Source organism: Myotis brandtii, unplaced genomic scaffold (genome assembly GCF_000412655.1).
Source record: "Myotis brandtii unplaced genomic scaffold, ASM41265v1 scaffold424, whole genome shotgun sequence".
Lineage (NCBI taxonomy): Eukaryota > Metazoa > Chordata > Mammalia > Chiroptera > Vespertilionidae > Myotis > Myotis brandtii.
The window spans coordinates 1,990,667-2,017,738 of record NW_005366245.1 but is presented as its reverse complement, the minus strand read 5'-3'; the positions used below and the strand labels follow the sequence as shown (position 1 = coordinate 2,017,738).

The 27,072-nt window shown below is 36.9% G+C and overlaps 1 protein-coding gene across 5 annotated transcripts in view; it reads left to right on the top strand.

Moving 5' to 3' along the window:
* The window catches only part of ARHGAP24 (Rho GTPase activating protein 24), a 523,018-nt gene that overhangs the window by 88,067 nt on the left and 407,879 nt on the right, over positions 1–27,072 (top strand). Inside the window, exon 1 of one of the 5 annotated variants that reach the window (XM_014545981.1) lies at positions 11,077–11,158. The exons of 3 other annotated variants lie outside the window; for them this stretch is intronic. The gene's annotated coding sequence lies outside the window, so the exon portion shown is untranslated. Of the gene's footprint in view, positions 1–11,076; positions 11,159–26,035; positions 26,053–27,072 lie in introns of those variants that run through there. One more of the 5 variants, XM_014545982.1, reaches the window with a different exon arrangement.

Here is a 27,072-nt window from a genome sequence, read left to right as displayed (position 1 = left end):
ACTGGGGATGTGCCCGCAACCAAGGTACATGCCCTTGACTGGAATCAAACCTGGGACCCTTCAGTCCGCAGGCTGATGCTCTATCCACTGAGCCAAACCAGTTAGGGCAGCTAATCCTTTTCTCATGATACCTGGTACAGTGTCATCCTAGACTTGATTCATTGCTTGCCAAGCAAATCAGAAAATTAAGTATTTGAAGTTATTAACTATTAATAAGAGGTTGGCAGTGACATGGTTTTCAATTTTGTTGGAGAAATAGGACATACAGATGAAACAAGATCTCAATCATATTATAATTTAAGGCCTGCCATTTAATGCCCTTTCTCAGAACAACCAGGTTAGCCCAGAAACCTTTACAAAGTAGCATTAGATTCTTCTAGGATCTATTTGTGTGTGTTTTTTGGGGGGGTGGGGGTGGGGGAAATACAATTATCATTACCTGACATTAGGATCGAGGCACTGTATGTAGTCACATGTTAGATGGGCTCTCACCCTTTCCCACTGAATTCTTCACTGGGACTGGAAATCCCTTAGTCTTGTTGATTATAAAAGAGAAACAAAAGAAAGCTGTTTGTCTTCAAAGCCCTCCCTGTCTGTGTTTTGTTGTCAAATGTTCTCCTACACCATTTTTTACATTCCATCTCCACAAGAAAAATGCTTTTGTGATGATGGTTTTTGCAAGTTATTTTTCTATCCATTTAATTATCTTCCTCCTCCCCCCTTCACCTTTGGTGAGGTAAGACGTTGTATCATCTGAGGATTTAAAAAACATGCTTACCTAGTAAGATGAAGCTGTTTGCATACCCTTCCTTTATACTTGATGAATTATTGCTTCAAAAACATCTTTGGCCTTCTTTCTCACCATAAACCAGCCAAGCAAGACAAATAGTGTGTTAAAAAGAGGTTTAATTTTCATTTCAGTGTAGGAAAACATAAGATTTATGCAGTTTTGTCATGCAAAAGGTGAAAAGGTTGTCAGGGACTTTTCAAGTGATCCGTAAATCCCAGTGCCAAGATGAGGGAGAGATGCAGATCAGTCACTAGAGGCATTGACGGATTACTTAGATTGCAATACCATTTTCTCTGGGAATATAGCAAATGCCGAAACTGAACTATATTATTTTCTTTAATTTCATTTAATATAAGAGGCCCTTTAAAAAAAAAAGAGTAAATATAGGTAATGTTTCCTCTGAGAATGTCAGTTCTGTCACACAGCCTTTAATAATGCAGTACCAAGAAAACAATGGGTACTCTATCAACAATAAATATTGGCAAATGTGGACAAAGGTAAGGGGGAGAAATTTCCTGTTTCTCCACTGTCTTCTAAGTTATTGTGCAATATCTCTTGACTTTTCTCTTACTTGTAAGTTATTGAACTCATCCAGGTCACCTTTCTGCAGCCATCCATGCCGTGCCCAGTTCTACCAGTGCTGATTCAGAGAAATTCAGCTGAGTAGGTAAAGTGCTTGGTGCAGGAAATCTCCAGGATGCAGACGTGAATTAACATTGACTAGACCTGGATGGGCAAATATGGGGAAAAGGGAGCAAGATTAACGATTTGACCAATGAACTTGGTGAAAATGTGTGGTGTACTTAGGAAATACACAGGTAGATGACAATTACTCAATTTGAGAGTACATTGGAGGAGTGGGAAATAGATTAGAGGGGGATGTGAGAGCAGAAAATTTGACTAAGGAAAACTATGCCCAATTATAGTCTAGATATAATTTGGTATGCATCAGGGAAGAATCTAAATTTTGGGGTAGGGCCGTGATACAATCAGACCTTTGTTTCAGCAAAGTAACTCGTGGCAAGTCACAGGATCGATCACAGGGAAAGGATCCCATTAGTGAATGTATAACATGCCCACTTAAATGGTCTTTTCCCAAGCCCTTTAACAATGGCCTCTATACATTGATTCTCAAAATGACATTCTGTTTCACTCATAAGCAACAAAGAGATTATCCCATTTTCTTGGCTGACACCTGCTTATCAATTCCCTGCCCTAATAATACCCTATCAAGGTCTCTAATAGTGTCGAGACAAGGCATTGAAGGTTACATAGTGACTAAGAGTGGGTATCAGGTGAATGGAGGGCAAGGTGCAGCCAGATGATCTTAAGAACAACTTGAAATGGTAATATAGATATTCCATATGGTGCCCACCATTTCTTTATAACCTCCATCTAGACATACCCACGCTCATGCACTACCACCCTCTAGTTCACATCCTCCTATCCTCATTCCCAAGGCAATACAGGCAGCCCTCCAACTGGAAACTTTGCAATTAAACACCTTACCATTCTTATCACACATCATCCTCAGACTGTTTGTTCTTCTCTGTGACATTTCCAAACTCCCGGTCACTCCTATTCCCCCTTTCAACATCACTACCTACTGCTGATCCTAATGTACTATCTATTCAGTTCATTAAAACTGCCCTTGATGTTCATTTTAACTAATTTTCACCTGTTTAAAGTACTATTAAGGGCATTAGCATACATTTTTCATGAGTCTCACAAGAAACTTCACAGGAACTCTCTCACTGTGACCCATTTAGGAGGCCAATATAGTTATCATTTATTAGTGACAAGGACACTAACCAAAGGTAATGGCAAGCTGTTATGCTAGAAAGAAATGGTTTACATCAGAATACCAGTGGACAGCTAAAGCTGTCAAGCCATTAAGCTCTCATTCCTTAAATCATTGATATGTTTGATATCTGTTTTGTAGAGCTTTCTAAGAAGTTTAAAGGAAACAAAGTTTATGTATCTTAACGTATTACAGTGGCAGTTTTCAATTCAGCTTGTGTTTGGATTCACACTTTGTGTGAACTGTTCTAACAAGTGTTCGGTTTAAAACCTTATGAATGCCTAGACAGTGGTTGGCAAACTGTGGCTCGCGAGCCACATGCGGCTCTTTGGCCCCTTGAGTGTGGCTCTTCCACAAAATACCACATGTGGGCGCGCACGGACAGTGTAATTGAAACTTCGTGGCCCATGGGCAGAAGTCGGTATTGTAGCAAGCTAGGTATTTGCTATTTTGATGTTTCATCACCCCTGCATCCCTCCCCCACCAAACAGTGCCTAATTTGGTCAGGCACTGTTCTGGGTATTTTATAAGGATTATCTGTAAACATCACAACTGAACTAGGCAGATGATGCTATCCTAACTTTTCAGATGCGGAGACTGCAGTTCAGAGAGCTTAAGATACCTAACGTCTTATAACTCATACTTTGGAAGAGGCAGGATTTGAACTCAGATCATATGATAGACTCTCACTTTGTTTTGACTCGCCTTCTCCCCTGCTTATTCAAATAATTAGCTGCTTTTATATTTGTCTGCCTGATGTGTGTATGTAAAATAGCCAGCTAGTCACATGACCACATGCCAGATGGGCCAGTCATTTGGCCCTTTGGTGACGGACACACATCCAGGTGGCTCTGACAGTCTTTGACGTGCTGGAATGGCATCTGATATATTCAGATAATGTTAGCTATTCAGTACTGAGAACAAAGGTCCATACATAAATGGAGAGCACATTCTTTTCTCAGACGGTAAGGAAGGCCTCTACTATTTATAGATGCTTATTACATGTCTAATACTTTCCCACGTGTCCTTTTATTTCACTGTTAACTGTAAGATGAAAATAATGTATTAAGTTACTAAATTTTTCTTTAGAGGATAATTGAAGTACTTAATTGAGTCTTGTACATGACCTGGGTTTTCCTAATTAAAAGAAAACCTTATAGTTATAGCTTGCAACCATAGAGGCCCAGAGCAGCTTCTCATTACCATCCACTGGTATGTCTAAGAGAATGTAAATCAGTTTTAGACATGACTTAATCAAAATATGATTAGGGTAGTAATTCTGGAGGAGATAAACTTAGCATTTCTTAAACAAATATAATTGTTTATTATTTGTGCCATTCAAGGCCTCATTAGCATAAATGAGACTTTTCCTAATGATACTGAACTTTAGTTATGCCTTTCCTTTCCTTAATTCATAATGCAAGCATGGCCAGGACTTCTAGTTGAGTCACTAATTGCTCTGTCACTGTTGCAAGAGGGAATTGAAGGTCTTCCCAGGTCATGTACACTATTGGGATTCAGGGATCTTTGTTTCCCTCTGATCATGTGATGTGCTGGGTGTTTGGCTTCTCAGTAAATACGCTTTGTGGGGTTCAAAGAGCTCATGTATGTGATGTTTCTCTCTTTATGATACAACATAGTAATAAAATGAAGAATGGGAATAAAGGTTGGTATTTCCTAAGGTCCATTATCTTGGCCACTGTTATAATAGTGTTCATATTTGGAACTTACGTGAGGACTGCGGGTAAATACCTCTGGTATAACATGCCTTCTGAAGTGGTAACATTTTCAAACCAAGCCAAAATTTAATAGTTATTTCCTATAAATCTAGCCAAAGAGATTATACTTTCTGTAATTTTCAAGATTCCAAAATGGCTTTACAAACACAAGGTACAAAACAACTCAGCAACACTTTTCTCCATACCTTAAGGGTAAGTGATGGGGAAATGTCTTAATTACCAAAATTTTACATGTAACTAAAGATAATTGTGTAATTTGGAACAATTGAAGGCATAAAGTTGAAAACGTTATTTTAGGAGTTTTCAGCATGTTTAAAGGAGCATGTTATATTTCTAAGTGGAATTATCACCCGTAATATGTAAACATAGTTAGCAACTAGGCTCAAATAACTAACAAAGAAATACCTTGTACATGAGTTGGCAGGAAGAACAATTGTTTTTCTTCTCTGTGGGGAAAGTTTCTTGGTAAGACGTGAGATAAAGTATTGAAAGAATTTGATTCTATTGACTTTCTTACATCAGATTTAAAATTTTATAGAAAACAGACATATCAATAGACACATTTCTTGTTGACCTAAAACCTGTGCACTTGGCAAGATTACACTGCGATGGAGCTTAATCTATAGAGGTTGGTCATTTCCTATAGAGGTCTTGTTTAGCAACCCTATTCTGCCTATGGTTTATATTTATGTATCTAGCCAGTCTTTTGGAGATTGGATAATTTACCAATTATTACTCACAAGCTCATTTGAAGATAACAGTATTCTATCCAGGTAGCATAGTTTTGCAAATATGGTTTACCTATGTCAGAATTACTTGGAGAACTATGCTGAAGAATCCTGACTCCCCATTTTGTACCCTTGAATCACAATCTTGGGATGGGGCTATATTTTTTACCAAATTCTTGGGTGATCTTAAGATTTCAATATTTAATAACCATATTCTTGGCATTTTATTCTTTAATGTTTCTTCTACTGGTAGTCTGTAATTAGTAAACATTGAATACACAGTGCATAAAATTTTAACCTCTTAATGAATAGGAATTTCATATAGTTAAGAAAGTTTCTACCACAGAACTGTAGAATTAATAACAATAGGAGCTATCACATATTGGACATCTGAACATAAAATGATGCCCCATGGCCACTCAAGATCTGGAATTCTCACTACAGCCCTTTGTAGTGGATGAGATTATTCTCATTTTATATATGGAGATAGGTTGGAGAGGGTTCAGTAGCTTGGATAAGGTCACACTTACAGTAAGTGTTGGAGTTAGGATTTAAATCCAAATATGGTATGGTTCAAAGCCTGTACTGGAATCACTATGGCAGATGCCCATTTGCAAGTTTATGGTGATGCATAGGGCCACCACTAGTTAATATAGCACATTTATGTAAAGTAGAAAAAGTCTCTTCATCCTTCAGAAAGATGTGGGTGCATGCTCAGGGCAGGAGGTCGAGTCACCTCTCCTCTCTCTTTATCAGGTGACCCAGTACAGTGAGCTACCTGAATTACTATAGGTGACACTTGTCCTGAGAAAATTCTAAGGCTCTATAATATAGACCTAATATCTTATAAGCACAAACAATGTTATGCAACAGACTAAAATCCAGTAAGTGTGATAGGAATGAAGAGAGAGATAGTTTAGGAGATAGTTTATTGATTGCCCTGTTCTATTGATTTATTTGCCTTTGGGGTTCTTGTGAAAGGGAGCGGCTCTACATGCCTATTTTGTGATGGAGAATAATGTATGAGCTAGTGACCTTTTAGCTAGACTCCAGCATAGTATGACTTGGCTTCATTTACATATATACTATGTCTACTATTAATATCCAAATTATATCTTTGATATCACACTACTGTAATGTTTATAAAATATTCAAGATCTAATGGAACTTTTTTCTATAGCTACTAGTATATTTGTTAATAGTTTCACATGCCCATGTATTATCAGCATTTTAAAAATAAAGTAGCTCATGTTTGTGGCTCATGCTATATATTTACATTCTTTTTACACCTTTGCTACCTCACCTTTTAGATATTTTACTATAGTTGATTCAAGCTTTTCTTACACTGTCCAATATAACCCATGTCAGAAAACCAGGAGAGCTTTTAACCATCCCATTTTTTAAAAAGTCAGCTTAAAATGATTATGATTAATTTTCTAAAAAAAAAAAAAGTCATCGATTTTTTAGACAAAAAAATATTGCTAACTCTTCAGAACATACTGTTATTGAGCCAAGAATGTTGTATAAACAAGTTATACTAGTTATTGAGCACCTACTGTGTGTCACGTTCTGTCCTATGTTCTTTGAATGTTTTTAGCTTATTAAAGGTAACCACCACGGCCAGTCTTTTAGAGATTGCTTTCCAGGGGAATAGGTGATAGATATACTGCGGCTGCTTCAGTACAAACCTCTCACCATTTCTAGAAAAAGAGCATCCCAGCAAACATTTTGCTGTTAATGCATTGGCCATGGACATCACCTATACAATGAGTCACAGACTGGAATTCCTAGAGAGTAGTGGATGTTCCCTATGTTCCTATTTTCTTAGACGGTCAGCCTTTTATTTTGTGCTCATTCTTTATGTTAAAAAAATTGAATCATGTTTCACATAGGGGCCTTTATACTCATCCAGGGTACCTGTTCTCCGAGATGTATACTTTGAGTTCTTTTGTTCCATTTCCTTCCTTTGAAATGAAAATTCGGGATCCTCATGCATTCAGAGTTTGTTTTGATGAACTTGTATTGAACACTAACTTGACAGGACAGAGCATGAAATATGTTTTAAAGGTTTTTTCTTTCTTTTTTTTCCCCATAGCTCAAAATAGCTTTCTGAGAATCAGATTGTGAGATAAAAAGTAGTTGCTTGGGAAAACCTTAATGATTTTAAGTGTTAGATATTAATGATATAGGGCTATCTTGAGGCCACTACTGAATATCTCAGGCATTCTGCCTGTATGAAGAGATGGGGAACTTGTAGGATCATTTTTTGTGATTATTACTATTTAGTAACTCATTTTGATGTACTCTCTTTCTTAGGATTCTATTGGAGATTGCTTTAGATAGCTTCTGAAATTCTGAAAGCAAATACTACTTTAATTGTTCCTATTGAACAGCTGAGTATCAGTAATAAATTTATGTATCTTTTATACAGATATGCACAGGTGGGAAAATATCCTTCTATCATCCTTAAAGATTAATAGTGCTCAGCTCATTTATATTATGCTAGAGGCCCGGTGCATGAAAATATGTGCACTCGGGGGGTCTCTCAGCCCAGCCTGCATGCTCTCACAATCTGGGACCCCTCGGGTAGGGTCCAGTCCCATTGCAGCATGACTCTGGTTCTCCAGGCCTGCAGGCCGAGGGGTGGGGGGAACCAAGATTCCCAGATTGCAGCATGGTTCTGGTTCCCCAGAGCCTGCGGGTGGGGGGAGAGACCAAGAGGCCAGTCCAATCGCAGCATGGCTCTGGTTCCCCAGAGCCAGAGGGCAGGGGGAGGGACCCAGAGGCCAGTTCAATGGCAGCATGGCTCTGTTCCCATAGCTCCCTCTCCCCGCAGCACCATGGGCAGCTAGGACCCAGGACTGACTTCCGCTGTGCTGGCTGGGACCCTAGCCTGGTGATCAGTCATCCATCTGGATGTTTAGGTTGTGATGGACCCTGGCTCTTTATATATTAGGATATGTACTTACAGAGCAGTCTATTATGTTGTGTTAACATTTTACTTTCAGGAGTATTAATGCATGATCTGTGCATTTGTTGTGTAATTTACTTCTCAGAAGTGCAAACAGCAGTTTTATTTTTAACATGCACTCGCTGCTTTTTCTACTATGGGTCAGCAATATCCTGAACATTTGATTTTCTTAAGAGACGTAGGATAGATCAACAAAATGGATATAGGCACTCCGAGTTCTAGAGAAAGGTGTGATAGAAATATTGTTACATTATTGTAGGGAAAGCTGAAGTGGGAATAGTTTGAGGGGACATTACTGCCTTTTCTGAGGTTAGAATACAAAGTAATTTTGTGTTTCTTACCTTGAAGTGTACTCCAGCATATTTTCACTACCTCTTCATAAGCTTCACTTGTGATTTCTATTCAATTAGAAAACACATATTGGCCATTAATTATATCAAAATCTGCACTGGGTAGACTACAGAGTATAGTTGACCTTTGAACAATGAGGAGCTTAGGAGCACAGACTTCTGCACAGTTGAGAATTTGTGTATAACTTGATTTCCAAAAATTAATAATATCCTACTGTTGATTGGAAGTCTTACCAATAACATAAACAATTAATTAACACATATTTTATATATTACATATATTGTATGCTGTATTCTTATAATAAAATAAGCTAGAGAAAAGAAAATGTTATTAAGAAAATTATAATGAAGAAAAAATAAATTTAAAATACTGTACTATACAGTATTTCTCGATACTGTAAGTTTACATTGTCTGTTTACAAGATGAATCATCTGTTAGTACCTACATTTATATTGTCTTACATGATACAAACATTGTAGATGTTATATGCTTTACTAACACTAGATGTCAAATATAAAAAGATGATGTGAAAATGAAATTCATATTCATTTTCAGGTATAACAATTTGTGCATTAATAATGAGGAAGCAACAGTATGATTACTTTATGGTATCCTAGTGAAATCAATATGATTATGTAAAGGTAGTAAGGAAATATCCAAAAGCTTTTTCAATATATTTATTTCTAATAACCCATGTATAAGTGGAGAACAGGGCTTATTTCCTATTTGGGAGAAAAAGAAATGCATAGTAATAATAAAAAGGCAAAATTAAAAGTTTTGAACCACAATATTTCCATGGGAGTGTTATGGAAGTTGATATATGCAAGTTCATTTCCAACTTAAGGAAGCCACTCTTCTTCCTGAATGTCTGCCATTGCCGGTCTTATCCATTCAGAGACCTTTATTTTGCACATGGAAAATTTTACCTGAGTGTGTTAAACTGTTTCACTCATCTTTTATACTTTAGTTCTCTTTTTGTCCAAGGGAGAACAACACAGTGCTTTCTTTTGTACACTCATTCTTGTACTGTTTCCCAAGCATTACTTTGAAAACAGAAATACTCTCTCTTAAACCTGCCAAGTATTTTTTTCCATTTTTTAAATGACTCCTGAAATTTCACCTCATGCACAGAATATTTTTATTTGATCAAAGAAGTAGATATGGGTTTCCCTGCTGCTCAAAATTGACAACAGAAAACCAATTTCTTTTCCTGATTTTCTGAGACATCTATTCAATGAGTTTGTTTAGTACTTTTTTACATGTCAAAAACGTAAACAAATCTGGAATGAGTTTCTCAAATACTGATAAGGGAGACAGGTGTATGAACAATAGATTACAATATGACATAATCAATGCTATAATATCAGTATTTGCTTGAGGTGTGTTATGAACACAAAGAATAGAATGCCTAGCTCTGGAGGAGCTGAAGGGTAGGACTGTGTCAGAAAGAAAGGAGAGAGAAAGTCACTAAAGGAAGAAATCAATCTATACAAAGACAGAGAAGCATGGGAAAAGGTGTAGATTTGGGTCAGATTGTATCCTACCCAGAATTCCCTACCACAACAGCTGGGTTTAAATAAGATAACACAGGTAAAATGATTAATGCAGGTGAGCAAGAAAAAAATTGCTATTTTTGCTAAAAAATACTAGTGCTTGTTTTTAATCATAATAACCCAAAAAGAAATCAGAAGTCATTGGAAATATTTAAGCAGATAAGTTAATGAGTAGATATGCTATAGGAAAATGGCTCTGGCAACACTTTTAAAGTAGAAATATTTCTCTTTGAATAGAATGTGGATGGTAAGGAAAAAGATTGGGGGTAGATGACCAGTTGGCAATTGTAACAATAATGTAGAAAAGATATAATTAGGTTCTAATGACATGGGTGGGAGAATTAACCTCTCCATATATCAGTTTACTCATAAATATTTGGATTATAATAGCATCTAATTCATAGGATTTGCATGAGGATTAAATAAATTAGTTAATATTTTCAAAGCTATTATAACAGTGCCTTGTAAGTACTATGTGTTTGTTAAACAAAATTCACACAGATGAATATTGCTTGCATGCCTTTTGCTTATACATGAGGCCTAGATTGTTGCAATTGGACCTGACTTGTATCTATGTCAATCCTCTGAATAGGCACTAATAAAAAACTGCTCATTTCAGTTGATTATAATTATAACTAGAGGCCTAGTGCACGAAATTCGTGCACTGGGGAGGGAGTGTCCCTCAGCCCAGCCTGCACCCTCTCTAATCTGGGACCCCTCAAGGGATGTCTGCCTGGTTTAGGCCCAATGCTAGCTCCCAACCACTCGCCTGCCTGCCTGCCTGCCTGCCTGATCACCCCCTAACCACTCCCCTACCAGCCTGATCAATGCATAACTGCTCCCCTGCCGGCCAGATTGCCCCCAACTGCCCTCCCCTGCCAGCCCGGTCGCCCCCCAACTGCCTCCCCTGTCAGCCCGATAGCTCCCAACTGCCCTCCCCTGCCAGCCATCTTGTGGAAGCCATCTTTTGACCACATGGGGGTGGACATCTTGTGCAAAGGCGTGATGGTCAATTTGCATATTACCTCTATTATATAGGACAATATTAACTTAATACTTGTCTATTTGATACTATCAAAGTAGAAACAAGTCTTGGTCTTCTGAATCAAGTATGTAATGACATCTTGATTGCTCTTCAGCTGGTTTCTTCAGTGATGTCAAAATTCTTCATGTACATAGGATGTGGTAGTAATTGGAGCACATCAGGGGTGAACATATTTTAAAGGTATGTACACATATATATAAAGTGGTTTTATGGTTATCATCAAGGATTCTATTAGAACTCTAATTTGTTCCCAAGAAGAGACAGTGAGCTACAGTGTTCTAAATGCATCATAAATAAAATTATAGATTTTGGCAAGTGCATTGTGATATATACTTCAGTAGCATGCTACTTCTAAGTCTGATTAAATAAAGCACCTGTTTTTTTATAATTGAAATTTGTTTAACTTTGGTGTATGAAAAGACTTGCTTGACTTGGTCTAATATTTAGACTTTAAGTGTAAAACTATTGCTGATTGAGAATAAAATACTGTTGAAACCTGTCAGAGCACTTAAGTTCAATTGGCCTGAAATTCTTTAGATCACTCTTGCCTTGGCTTTTCATCACCATTTAGACATCCTAAATTAGGATAATAATGAGAATTATTGATAAATAATTCTCTATAATAATGAGAAAATAATTTTTTATAATGAGAAAAAATTTTTGTCAGATAATTCTTTATTGTGCTGTCTAATCTGTGCATTGCAGGATGTTTAGCAGCATCCCTGGCTTCTACCCGCTAGATACCAGTAGAAACCCTTTCTCCTGTTGTGACAACCAAATGTATCTCTAGATATTGCCAAATGCCTCCTAAAGAGTGTGGGTGGGGTAGGGTGGAATAGGTTTACTCCTAAACGAGAACAACTGTTCTAAATGATGATTAACAAATATAAAAAGATGTGATTTTCCCAAGTCAGGCATCCAAAATATCAATTTGCTCAGGGCTCATCTGAACAATTTCAGTTATTTTACTGGCCACCTTCAGGCAATAAATTTATCTCTTTAGAGATAATATGGTAAAAGTATTTCTTCCAAATCATTTTACTGCCTTATTAATATTTTAGGTATTCCATTTGGAAGGTCTCAACCAAGCAAAACCCAATGTACCATCTGGTTGACTATGAGGCTAATTTCTTCATTTCTGTATTCAGCCATATGAACATTGTGCTTCTTTTAAAAAAAAATAATTTCTTTCTGGTTTATTTCTTTTGAAAAATGGGTAATTTAAACCTACTCATATTATATTTGCAATGCCAAAGACTAGAGTGGCATTCAGTCAATATTTGTTGAATATATGAAAGTATGAAACAATGGGCCTCACTCTCATGTGTATCTATCTTTTAATTTCTTTACAAAGGGGATCTGCTTCTTAATTTTAAAAAACAATGAAGTGATTATACTCCTCCAGGTCTAGTTAACAAATGAACATTTCCAAGGTACTTTTCATTTTTAAAAAATGTACGGGTCTCGTGTGTTTAAAAATAGTAAAAAAATACATTATATATGAAGCCAGTGAAGTTATAACAAATGTATATTTCATTTTCCAAATGAATGAGAATCATGATAAGCTGTTCATCTTCACAGTGTGTATTATCAGACCTTCTCCTATGTGCATATTTGGTCCAGTGGTTCTCAACCTTCCTAATGCTGCGACCCTTTAATACAGTTCCTCATGTTGTGGTGACCCCCAACCATAAAATTATCTTCGTTGCTACTTCATAACTGTAATTTTGCTACTGTTATGAATTGTAATGTAAATATCTGATATGCTATATGTGTTTTCCGATGGTCGCAACCCACAGATTGAGAACCGCTGGTCTAGACTATTTCACTGGGATATTTAACTTTAATAAGAATGTCTTATTAACGTCCAGAGGGTTTGTTACTTTGAAGTTTCCAAGAACACAGTGGATCAGAGAACTTTCTCCCTTCTGTACATTTTTAAACCCCTCATTTTGTAGGACAAAAATACTTGGAATGCACTTCTGGATTGTGATTTGACAATAAGCACCCAAATAACACTTTATTGAGAAAATATAAAACTGATATATTTAATACTGGCTTTATTAATTGTTCCCATTGTAATATCTCAGTCCCCCAAATAGATTGTAAGCTCTCTATAATTAGAAATTGTCTGATCTTCTTTACTATTCTTTAGTATAAGAATAGGGTCAGAAATCTCTCAGGAAATTTAGATTCTCTTCCTGGATGGTATTATTTTATGTATTTAATTATGCAAGGATCACTAGGAAACTCATTCTAAAGACTGAGACAGAAAGTAGTTACTTTGTAATTTTTGTCTAAAGAAATGAGTAAATAAGTATTTACTCAACTTTAGGTTTTTTATTTGCATAAGTGCAGGAATTATTTTCCACAAGCAGGGCGATATAGGGCCTTAAAAGTAGCTTTTATGCAGTTTGGTAGTATTCTATAATTTCTAGAAACACAAATTATATGGACCAGATAGTTGGTTTTCCTTTTTGTGTAAAATTCTGTCTTTCCATTCTTAGAAGGACGTTAAGGATGTCAATGGGACCTTGTGTGCCAACTCTTTGACAATGTTCCATAAGTCCATCCCTGACCTAGAGGTTAAAAAGATACAGGGTCAAGAGTAGAAGATAAAATGATGAAGATTTCTTTTCTTTAAATTTATCTTTATTGTTGAGACTATTATAGAAGTCCCTTCTTTTTTCCCCCATTGCCCCCTTCCACCTGGTTCCTACCCCACCCTAGGCCTTCATCATGCTATTGTTTGTGTCCATGGGCAATGCATATAGTATGCATATAAGTTCTCTGGTTAATCTCTTTCTGCCCCACTTCCATCTGATATTCCTCAGTTTGTTCCATGTTTCCATGCCTCTGGTTCTATTTTATTTGTCAGGTGTTTTTTTTGTTGTTGTTGTTCATTAGATTCCACATATAAGTGAGATCATGTGATATTTGACTTTCTCTAACTGGCTTATTTCCTTTAGCATAATACTCTCCAGGTCCCTACATGCTATCTGAAAGAGTAAAGTATCCTTCTTTTTATAGCTGCATAGTATTCCATTGTGTAAATGTACCACAGCTTTTTTATCCATTCATCTACTGATGGGTACTTGGGCTGTTTCCAAATTTAGTTATTGTAAATAATGCTGCTATGAACATAGCAGTGCATATATTCTGAAGATAAAATAAATATTTCAATGAAAGAAATGCACACTAAATTCTGGGAGATGACATTATTGTTGCCAAGACATATTGGTGGTATATTTTGTTCACTGCTCTGTCCCCAGTACTTGCAACAGTGTCTGGATCATAGGAAACTCTTAATGAATGTTTGTTTAGTAAATGAATAAATGAGTGATATAGAATAACATGAGTTCTTTAAGCATAGGACTTTGACATGGTAAGTGTGTTGGAGGAATGAGGAGTATATTCTTACTCACAAGTGACCTTCCAGGTCTAACCAATTTATAGCTTCCCCAAATCATTTTTATTTTAGGCTGATAATTGTGGGAAAACAGAAGCATCTCAATACCTAATATTTTATTTCTGGCCTCAGAACTTATTTAAGTTTTATTAAATATTTAATATAGGTATTCCAACTATCTTTGTTTAAATACAGGTGTGGGCAAAAGTAGGTTAATAATAAATGACACAAAATTAATAAATAAACAAAAATACAAGCATAAACTCTGTATTTCACAACTGTAAACTACTTTTGTTAAACCCTGTATATGCTAATAACTATGCTGAGTATATTACTTTGCTTTTTCATTAAATACTCATATTCGTGGTTCACACAATCCTATAAAATGAGTTTTTATTTCCTCCATTTAATAAGCAAAGAAACAAAAGCGGTTAAGCTGATTTGTACAGGATCACTTGTACAATCTGGGACTTCATCCCAGGATTCTTATTTCAAAGTCCATCCCCTCTCCACAGCATGTTGTATCAGTGGCCAATCTCTGTGGTTCTTTTTATAATGAACATCTGTTAACTATAGAGTCCTAAGGTTTGCTGGGCTCATTAGAATATAGTGTCTATATAGTAAAATTGCAAAGCACAAATGCTTATCAAGCTACAGTAACAGCTCAGCCAAATAAAGTGGTAATGGAGATTAGGATACCATTGTTCTCAGGAGTCCATTGTAAAGTCATAATGTGAAGTGAACTATGATCTAAAAATTTAGAAATATGTGGTAGGACGTTTCATTGGTTCGTATTTTGACTCTTTGTGAGTGATAGTGTTTCTCAGGGTCCTTGTTAGAAAATAAAATTCACCCTTGATGGTTAAAATAGAGAGATTTTGAGAAAGTAATTCCTTATCAAGGCAGAATGAAAAAATTATTCTATGGGAGTGAGGGCTGTGGGTGGCAAATTGGGAATGATTAACATAAATACTTACACTGAGGATTGTAAAATTAATTTTTGAAACATTTTCTCTATATGTATCTATAATAATATTTATCTATATGATTTTTTTCAGATAGAGATTAATGTTTCCCATTAATCAAAGAAACCTCCATGTAAACAATTGGAGGATAATATTGGTATTATAAAAACATCATTTTTTATCTACAATTTGAGCCTGCAGAATTTAGTCTGTTCATGAAAGACTATATAATATTTAATACCAACATAATGTTTTGTGATCTTTGAAAGGAAAAACTACAATCTGTGATTACACCATAAACATTTGAACACCAGCATCTGATAACAGCTCCTCTAGTGGCTTATTGCTTCCCATGAGCATTCTGCCATTTCCCGATCTTGCTCCAGGAAGACAAACTTCATGGTGTGGCCATTCTTGTCCTGTCACTGCTAAGAAGCCTCAACATATCCTTAGTGTATAAAGCTATTTTTATATTGCCTGCCGCTCTCTGTCAGTGATGGAAAGCTTCTAAGTTCCTGAATTCTTTCTAGTCACTGATCAGTGGCAGCTCCCAATAGGCAAAAGCCAATTCTGTCAACAGAAAGTGCTGATGTGGGAGAGGAAACCTTTCTGTTAGACCGTGGGTGACACCGGCAACAAAGTCGCCTTCAAGGGCATGGCTGAGTGTTTTCCTTTCTATGTATGAGATGCTCTAAAACAGTCTGAGATACAGTGTATAGTGAGGATGTTCAAGAGAGAGTTTTAAAAGTAGCTACTAGTTATATTTATGTGTGGGGCTATAGTATTCATTCTCAAGTCAGTTGTTTCCCATTAATCGAAGAAACCTCCATGTAAAACCTCATTTTTTTTAAAAAAAATCTTTACCTGAAGATATGATTTCATTGATTTTTAGAGAGAGGAAGGGAGAAAGAGAGGGAAATATTGATGTTAGAGATAAACATTGATCAGTTGCTTCCCATAAGCGCCCTGGCAGGGGATTGAACCCACAACTTAGGTATGTGCTCTGATAGGAAATCAAACTCACCACCCTTTGGTGTACAGGACAGTGCTCCAACCAACTGAGCCACTTGGCCAGGGCTAAACCTTCATCTTAAGGGAGGAGACATTTTTATCCTTTTGTTTCCCTTGTTTTTGTTATTCATAAATAAATTTTCCAGTTTCCAAGCTAGGTAAGCTAGGTAAACTAGGTAAGCGTTCTTCAGGGAAATTAATTTAATGTTTTTCCTTTTTATTATTTTCACTTTTGGCTTACATTTATATGCTTCTGCCAATCAAACTGCATTGTATTAATAGTTTCTTTTAGTTTATATGCATTCAGGAATCAAAGTTTGAGTGAAAATATTCTCTAAAAATGAATTTTTTCCTGTTCCATGTCTTTGAGGATGTAGTTTTTAGCACTTAAATAGTTTTATAGTCTAAAGCGTTTTGTATTATTTATACCATAGAGAAAGGGGTATCTTCCCTCACAGAGGGCATATGAGGGTACTATTTATGTTATTTGAAATACATCTCTCAGGTTCTGTTTTAGCTATCAAATACAAGAAAAAAATCAAGATGATGTCATTAGAAAATTTTGTGTTGTAGATATGATTATTATGTGATCATAAATATTACACACATAAAATCAGTGTACAGTCAAATGCAATAAAACCCCACTAGATATACTAGAATGCAGTATGATAATCACTAATTTAAAACGCTTAGATTTTATCTAAATAACTAGCCTATGTTAAGTTGTTCTCTTCCAAGGAGCCAGAAGATGTACAGGAACATCACAACTTTAGTTAAGATACTTTTTTCCAATACAGCACTGAGTTTGCTGAACATGTACATGAGAGCTTAGTCATTAGGGGATGAGAAATCTGCAAGTCATGGACAAGGAAATGAGTGGAGTGATCTGATGCAGATAGAACTAGTCCAGGGAAGTATGTGAAGCTAGAATGTAGGTCATAGCAGAGGATAGATATAAGGATATAGGTATAGGTATAGGTATAGGTATAGGTATAGGTATAGGTATAGGTATAGGTATAGATACAGATACAGATACAGATACAGATACAGATACAGATATAGATATAGATAATTAGATGTAGAAATGGCTTTGCCAGTCATAGTAGGTAAATTTGGGGAAACTTGAAAAAGACACCAAAGGAAGAAGGAAAGTACAGGTGACTGACTGTACTTCATTAATTTAGGTGTTTTTATTTTTAGGTTTTGATGCACCTGGTTTCATGCAAATCACACAATAATCAGCAAGTTTGGTTTTAAAAATAACTTTCTAAAGTTATGAATAATTAATAACTTAGGCTTTAAGGTCTTAATAATTGGTTATTATTAACTAGAGGCCCGGTGCACAAAAATTTGTGCACTCGGGGGGGAGGGGGGGTTCCCTCAGCCCGGCCCCTTCAGGGTGGGGGTCCCCACTGGGGTGCCTGGCCAGCCTGGATGAGGGGATGATGGCTGTTTGCAGCTGGTCACACCCCCTTCAGGGTGGGGGTCCCCACTGGGGTGCCTGGCCAGCCTGGATGAGGGGATGATGGCTGTTTGCAGCTGGTCACACCCCCTTCAGGGTGGGGGTCCCCACTGGGGTGCCTGGCCAGCCTGGATGAGGGGATGATGGCTGTTTGCAGCTGGTCACACACCCTTCAGGGTGGGGGTCCCCACTGGGGTGCCTGGCCAGCCTGGATGAGGGGATGATGGCTGTTTGCAGCTGGTCACACACCCTTCAGGGTGGGGGTCCCCACTGGGGTGCCTGGCCAGCCTGGATGAGGGGATGATGGCTGTTTGCAGCTGGTCACACACCCTTCAGGGTGGGGGTCCCCACTGGGGTGCCTGGCCAGCCTGGATGAGGGGATGATGGCTGTTTGCAGCTGGTCACACACCCTTCAGGGTGGGGGTCCCCACTGGGGTGCCTGGCCAGCCTGGATGAGGGGATGATGGCTGTTTGCAGCTGGTCACACACCCTTCAGGGTGGGGGTCCCCACTGGGGTGCCTGGCCAGCCTGGATGAGGGGATGATGGCTGTTTGCAGCTGGTCACACACCCTTCAGGGTGGGGGTCCCCACTGGGGTGCCTGGCCAGCCTGGATGAGGGGATGATGGCTGTTTGCAGCTGGTCACACACCCTTCAGGGTGGGGGTCCCCACTGGGGTGCCTGGCCAGTCTGGGTGAGGGGCTGAGGGCTGCTTTCAGGCTGGCGGTTGTTGACTGAAGCTCCCAACTGCTCCTTTTTTTTCTCTTTTTTTATTTTATTCTGGGCCAGCTTTAGCTCTGGCTCTAGCTCTGAGGCTTCGTATCTGGTTTGTTTGCCGTTCTATAATCGAAACAATGTATAACTTCAGCTCTGAGATCCCGGCAGGCTGAAAGCTGGTTTCTGGGGTTTTGTTTAGCTACTACATTTGCAACATAGTACATAGTTGCTTAGAGTTGCAACTCAGAGGCCGGCAAGTTAGGCGGGGAACGTTGGCGTCTGCAGTCACTGGAGCAAGTGAGCCTCCCTGCTTGCTTCCAGCTGCCTGGCTGCTGGCCGCCATCTTGGCTGACAGTTAATTTGCATAAGGATATGCTGATTAGCCAATGGGAAGGGTAGCGGTCGTACGCCAATTACCATGTTTCTCTTTTATTAGTGTAGATAATTTCCTTAAATTTGCATAACTAGGAAGTGGCTTGGCTGGAATTCTCATGCAAGTCTGTCTATGAGACCACTGAGGTCTTCCCTCTTGCCACCTCCTCTAGCAGAAGGGCTGTGGTTGGGGAGAACAAAAGGAACTGATATGGTAACAGATTTGCCTGGTTACAGGCAGAGGGTAGTTGGCCAGTTGGCTGGGAGAGAAAGCAGTTGGAGAAAACTAAGGGATAGAAATATGTGAGGGTTAAAAGAAGGTGACAATAAAAAATTAGTGAAAAGTCTTAAAGCCCAGAATGCTGAGTGGAAAAGGGTGTACTAGCTGGTCCTCATATTATCCGAATGCTTAGCGATGGATACAGTAATGTTTACAAAGCCTCCAGTTACCAGTTTCAGACATATGTGACATTAGTGGAATCAGACCTTTTGACTTCTCTACATTTCTAACCTAATCTAAATCACTAGTAGTGGCCTCTGGGCATTAGATGAAAGTGACTGAATAAATGGACTCTGATTATTCTCCCTCCAGTTCAAAACACACCCAGCTAATATCTGCTGAGCTTCTGCTGGCCATGTTTTCAAGTCAAAGACAAGAACCTCCCTAAAGCTTTGCATTCATTAAGTGGATCTGAATGTCTCTCAAGAGAAGGAGTTGAAGTGTGTGGAACACACACAGTCCAACTCACTCCAAATTGTTATTTCCTTGAGTTCATTGCAAATAAAATTATAAAATGCCTCAAATTTAAATACTGATAGATTTTTACATGTAATGTTTAGAGGAAAAATGCATTATTTATATAGTTCCATTTATTTTTATAGATTTTAATAAATGGTAAATAAATTATATCATTTTTGTTAAAGAGAAGAAGGTAACCAAAAAATGCTAAAGTACTGGTAAAAACTTATAGTATCTAAGTTATTCCCCACTGTTGCAAGTTAGACACAAAGTATTTTTTTCTACTTATGTATGAAGAGTACACATTCAAGTTAAATACACTACTAATTGAAATGTGGGAATCAGGTATGTGGTAAATACTTAAGAATGTAGAAGCTGACAATTACCATGCTATTGGTAGCACACAAACTGAATGAAAGTCAGGAAGGGCTCAGAGGAGATTTAGATATAAATGAGTCTCCTGATTACCTTAGTTGACAATCTAGTGATGATTATAACAAAGGAACCCATAAAAACTCAGAAGAAGAGATGAGATTTGTTTGTGACGAACAGTCAGTTCTAAAGAAAAATGTTGTCACATCTGACTCACAGAGCTCTTCCTATTGTCCATCAAATTCTTCATTATCTCTCTTCTCTCACCTATCCTCAGTCCCCCAGAAAAGACCGATAGAGTTTACAGAAAGCTTCTATGATAGTTTGTTGTCTGTCTATCTGTCTATGAATGTCTCTCAGTCCCTTATACAGTTTAATAAACCCATGGCTTTATTTCTCTATTTTCTTCACTGCTGATTTTCTTGGTAGAATAAACTTGCTAGTCCTTAGTCACCAGTCTATTTTTCCCCATTTCCATTTTAATTGTTTCTATCACTTTGAAACACTTTCTGCTTAAACTCTTTAGTCACCTCCAATCACACTTGATGGACCCTCTTCAGTTTCCCACCTACTTAGTCTTGGTGCATCACTCACTCTTGACAGTTTTTTTCTCCTTGACTTCCTTTATACCCCTGTCCTAAAGGCTGAGTGTTCTTCTGGTTCCTTAACCATCTCTTCCATGCGTTCTCCCATTGCTCAAGTCATGAATATTGAGAATAGGAAGGGATCTATTTTCAGGCTTCCCACTTGGTGATTACTTGTGTTTCATGGTGTTAATTGTAGCATGTATACCATAACTTACTTTACATTTCTAGTATTCAACATTCACCTGTGTTTCATTCATTCAACAAATTTGACAGTATTATTTGTTGACTGTCTCTTATGTGCCAGGCACTGTTTCCATTGAAGTAATACAATTATGACCCTTACTCCTACACACACAAAAAGGACATGGAAATTACTCTCAGAGAACTTAAGGTGACTCTACTTGGGCAACTAGACATTACTAAAAGAACCACACAAATAAACATAAAATTATATTTGTGGTGTCACAGAAGAGATATATATTGTGCTATAAATACTTAAAACTTTATCAGGGAGATTAGCAAATGCTTCCCCGAGGAAGTTCATGTTTTATTCTCCAGTTATTTGGACAAATCCTTGAAGATAATTGCATCACCTATACATTATTTTATTTCCAGATGACCTTTGCCTTGTTTGGGAGTTCAGTTGTTGTGTCATGATAGCTCAGGTGTCCAGGGGTGTTTCAATAGTTCCATCCCTCCTATAGAATCCCTACACTATATCCTTAGTATAGGACATCAGGATACATCAGATAATATGCTACTATTATTTTGTTTAGCACCCTCAAATACATACTATACAAGCCATACATACCAAACATAGATGGTGTATATGTTATTGATGAACATGATTTCTCGAAACGATATAATTACATATTACTGAAAATATACTAGTATCATGATTATCTTGAATGGTCCTTCTTATTTTGTTTTCAAGTCTGTTTCAAATACCTTTTTATTACTAAGTCAACTCTGATCAACATATCTACCTAATTACAATAGATTACTCTTTCCTTGATTTTACTTGTAAACAAAAGCAGGTGTGGGAGCTTTTGATCAGAAAGAAAAATTAATGTTTAGATATCAAAACTACAGCTATTTTGCTAAGTAATATTGTCTATGACAACTATGACAAACAATATTTCTTTATAATGTTAGACTTTGGAAAAATTTTGTGAACTTAATTAAGATGTTGAAGAAAAATGAGGAATAGTCAGGAACAATTGCCTTTTGATAAATCTGTCCATGATAAGTTATTATTAATGTATAACTTGGCTGATGAAATTTGAAGGATAGTGCCTTTTTGTAACTTAGAAAATATGCATGTGTGCGTACACACTCACTGAGATGTGTGTGCATGAATATTTATAAGTTCTCACTAAAAATATATTTTGTGAACATTTTAGGTCATAGGTAATTTTACACAATGCTTTATCGAAAATCAATGTTCAAAACCACAAGAATTTACTGCATTCCTATTATGGGCAATATAGGAGGCCATGGTACTCCAAGCACATTTTGTGAGAAAGAGTCTCATTATTTTTTTCCATTTTGTTCAGGAAAATTAATCCAGAGAAAGAAAATTATCTTTTCTGACTAATATGCTATGTTAGATTCTCTGTATCTACTGTTGTTTAATAGCCTTTTTATCATTTACATTTCAATCATTAGATAGGCACACATTGAGTATCCACTTCATGTTCAATTGAAGGGATTATAAGACACAATTCTTGCAGGGATTATAAGACACAATTCTTGACCTTGAGAAGTTTTTCATCTGGTTGCTAAGATAAAAATCAGGCCTAAGACACAAAGAGAAACACATCAACTACTGGTATTAATGTAATGTCTCCTCTTTTGTATCGAGACATTCCTACTCCAAGAATCTTTTATTTTTCCTTCCATTTTTGATTATTAACTCTACTCCAGGGCAGAAAGTGTTTATTTTGAGCAATGGAAGGGAATATAGGACTTTGCTGTGAAAGAACATGAGCAAAAACGTATTCAACTGTAAAACTCCATGTAGAGCCAAGATATTCCTGTAGAGGAAAATGATGTTCTTCCACCTAAATGTTGAAAGTATTACTAGGGTAAACTGGGTTCTAATATCTAGGAAAAGTATTGTTTATTTGAGTTCTTAAGCACTTCTTGTGCCCATGTTTACCTGTGGCATCTACAATTGCAGAAAACTTTCTTCAAGATTGTGATGAACTCTGGGCATCACTAAGTATGCTTTGCCACAAACTGAGATACTACCTGGCCATTAGTAGCCAGCATATCACTGAGGGGAAAATATTTTAATTGTTGAACTTGTACCCCTAGAGATTTATTTACAATTTGGGAATTGAGAACTTTATAAATAGCCATTCAAATATATTCAAAGAAAGCATAGGTTGTGGTGTGTGCTAGTAACTTAATAACATTTCACTTGCACTTTGGTGTCAGGGTTTTCCCCCAGTGACTTCTGATGAAGAGGGACTTCCTTAAAGGTGCAGATGTGTGTCCCAGGTCTGACAGGTGGCTTAATTATTTAGGGAAGATGTATATCTGGGGAATAAATTTAGCAATTTAAGCAAAAAAAAAATCATTCCTGCTGCCTTGGAAAAAAGCAAATTTTGTTTTATCCCGGTAACCATTAATAACTAAGGGGGGACCTCCCTTCCCCCAATAAAAGTCTCATAGCTTTCTCCTTTCTAGGACTTTGAGGTATAAAGTGGGCCAGAAAACAGTAGTAATGTAAACACTTAGATTTGATTTTTTATTCAACAGTTTTATTATCACTTCTCAAAGAAGGAAGTAGAAAATTACTGTGTCTTCAGTGCAAATAAACTTGTCTACAAAAGGCAATGAAAGGAACAATGTATTTTGAATGCATTGTGTTCAATGCTGATTACTTCCATTTTACCATTTTGACTTTATATTTCACAAAATCAGATAAAATTACCATTTTTGAAAGTCAAAATCTATCAAATATTAGACATTTTGTGTATGGTTCAATCTAAGCAAGGGGTTATGGGGCAGGTGATTATATTTATCATACATGATGGAACTTTTATGATTTGATATTTGAGGTCATAGCTACCATGACTTAATAAAGTCTTTCGAGAGCATAATAGAAGTAAAAAAATGTATGGACTCACTCTGTTATTGTAAATATTCAAATTTTACAATAAATATTTTATATCAGTCATTAGATAGCTATTTTTATTAATTTACCACTTATAATCTAAATAAGTATACTTGTTGGGCAACTATAGCTTCGAAGCAAGTTTTAGGACTCTCTGGCCTTTTCTGCAAGCAGAGCTGCCCCGCAGCCTCTGATGAGAAATGTGCAAGCAGCTCTGCCAGCTCACGCTCCAGTCTATATTCTCTCACACTCTTGCTGCAGGAAGTCCTGGCTCAGAGGACTTTGTTGGTGACAGGAGATCTAATTCTATACATTTTTGACTAAACATATTTCTTGAGTCTTTGCCTTTTATAATATTTACTTTTTGAATAACATGGTCTTCCTTAGAGACACTTATTTGGGGCTCCGGCTCCTCAAAGAAATAAAACATGGGTAATTTCATAACTTATTAAAAATATAAAGGAGCATATGTGAAATTCATAGCTGATTATGTGGTTGACAATAAAGAAATTGTATTACTTGGTAATCGAGAGCCATACAGATAGTGGTTGAATATAGAATCTTGAACCAAACTGCTGGTTTGAATTCTGGCTCTACAATTTACTAGCGGTGTGACCTTGCATGACTTACTTGACTGCCTTGGACCTTCTCCAAAATGAGAATGATTAAAATATCATCTTTTCACAAGGTTATTGCAGAGATTATGTGAGTTAAAATGTCCAAAGCACTTATGACATTTCCTGGTGCATAATATGTAATTTATATGTTTGCTTTTGATGATGATGATGGTGATGATGATGATGATTTTAGTTGTAGTAATTTCTAAGAAATAAGAGGTAAGAATAAGCACTGCATGTTTGGTTAAATTGAGTACACAGATTTGGATGATTCCTTCATGGGTGCTTGTTAGGGGAGTAATCAACAATAATTTGGAAAGGTAAACTGGGTTAGATTATGACACCTTGAAAATTAGGCTAAGTTCTTAAAATGATGTGCTGTGCAGTTGGCAGCTATTTAAGGTTCTGGACTATAAAAAATAATGTACAGTCTGGCAGTAGAATTGAGAGAGGGGGCCTTAGAAGCATGACACTGTGGGTTAGAATGAAGTCATGATCTAGTTGTGAGGCAAAGGGGTGGTAGTGAGGATAGAACAAAGCTAGCTATGATGGAGGGAATGAAGAGGCTAGAAAAGTAGAATATTTTAGTTGTGGGAATAGAAAGAATGATATCATCAACTGTTGGTACAGCTGGAAAAGAGAGAATGATGATTAAATCTGGATTAGTTGGTGTTTTGTAAATGACAAAAATACTGATTACAGTATTACAGGATCCTGAATGGCTTCTGAATCTCAAAGCAAGTTTTAATTTTGTTGATTATAGTTTTGGTGATAAATATGATTTTTTCTAATTAATTGGAAATTGGCCATCTGTTCATATTATAAAAGACACCATTGCTAGACTTCTCATTAACCTTAGTGTAACATTTCATAACCATGTTAGAAAGCAGAATTTTCCTACAATTCTTAAAATGTTTTATTTTTCTTTTCACTCTAAGATTGTAATTAAGCTGTTCTAATACTTGAATTTTTATAAGTGACCCTTCATGTAATGTCTCAATTTTACGTTTAAATCCTAAAGCAACTCTATGAAAAATAAGTACTGTAAAGTATTTTTTCAATTGCCTATTCATTTTTCCTTACACATTTTTGTAATAGTGTTAAGCTATAATAAATATTTAAGTGCTTACTCTTGGTTCCATTATTACTTCATTCATTCCTTCATTGGGGGGGAATGCTAGTAGTTATAAGATAGTAGTCTATATTACGTAATGGTATAAGTATCAGGCAGTATAGTTCAGTGAGTATGAAAAAGAAAAGAAAGAAAACAACACTTTAGGATCCAGAGTAAAAAAAATACCAGCTCAGATACTTGCTAGGTTTATGACTTGAGCAAGTCATCTTAGCCTGTGGATTCTGTATATATATGGAATTATATGGATTATATGGAATTTATGAAATTCAGATTATTATGTGGAATTTATGAGAAGCCCTGTGTATAAATGTTGCTGATTATTATGTGTTTTGCAAGGTAATGTGTTAGACATATTAAAATATGATGGATTCTAATTCTTCCTCTTATCATAAGTCCCGTCTTGTATTTCTCTTGGGTAATTCTATTGTCAGTTAAAAGCACCCTTTCTTAACAATTGCCCAGCTTTATCTCTTAGCCCCAATTAGGACTCATGAAAGATGAGTTTGGAGCCCTAACTGGTTTGGCTCAGTGGATAGAGCATCGGCCTGCGGACTGAAGGGTCCCAGGTTCGATTCTGGTCAAGGGCATGTACCTTGGTTGCAGGCACATCCCCAGTAGCGGGTGTGCAGGAGGCAGCTGATCGATGTTTCTCTCTCATCGATGTTTCTTACTCTCTATCCCTCTCCCTTCCTCTCTGTAGAAAAATCAATAAAATATATATTTAAAAAAAAAGATGAGTTTGGGATTTGCATGAGTAATTCACAGCATCTGGGGAGGCCTAAGTGAGCTAAACTGGTGGCTACAGATATTGGCACCTGGAGAGAGGAGAGATGTATTAGCTCTACTGTGATAAAATCCTTAGGAATTATAACTTTGTACTTTTCCAACTAAAATGACATAGTGCCGGATAGTTTCTTTTTTGAAAGGCAACAAGGAATTTGTCACTTTCACTGCAAATGTTCTCTGTGTAAAGACTAAGCACATGCGACTCCTTTTCCCTTGGGTTGAGAAACTGAGTGTGCTGCAGCCTGGCTGGCTTTAATGCTGGCCTCTGCCAAGGACAGACAAGCGGCCGCTTCTGAGCTCTCTCACCTGACTACTTTCAAGCTGCTGAAGGGGAAGGAGTAGCAAATTAATGTCGCTAATGTCTCACATAGAAGGGTCTGCCTGTTTTAGAATTTAAAGTAAAAACTCAGAACAGAACATGTGTGCATAAATATCCAAGTAGGAATATATTAGTGATAGATCTGGAAACTGAGGCTATATATATGCAACATAAAGAGTAAATAGTTTTATAATTCAGGATTACTTTGTTTCTCATGGAATTTTTGAATGCATTGTCTATTCAATGCTAGAGTTTATTTTCACGTGATAATTGAGAGACCATGTAGAGCAATGGTTAAGGACACAGTCTCTGCAGCCACACTGCCTTGGTTTGAATGCATGGTTGTTTTTGAACAGCCACTTATTGGCAGTAGGACTATAGCTACCTTTTGACACTTTAGTTTTCCCATCTATAAACTGGATAATAATCATACTTCATAAAGTTTTTATGACTGGTACATCTGTATATATATATATATACA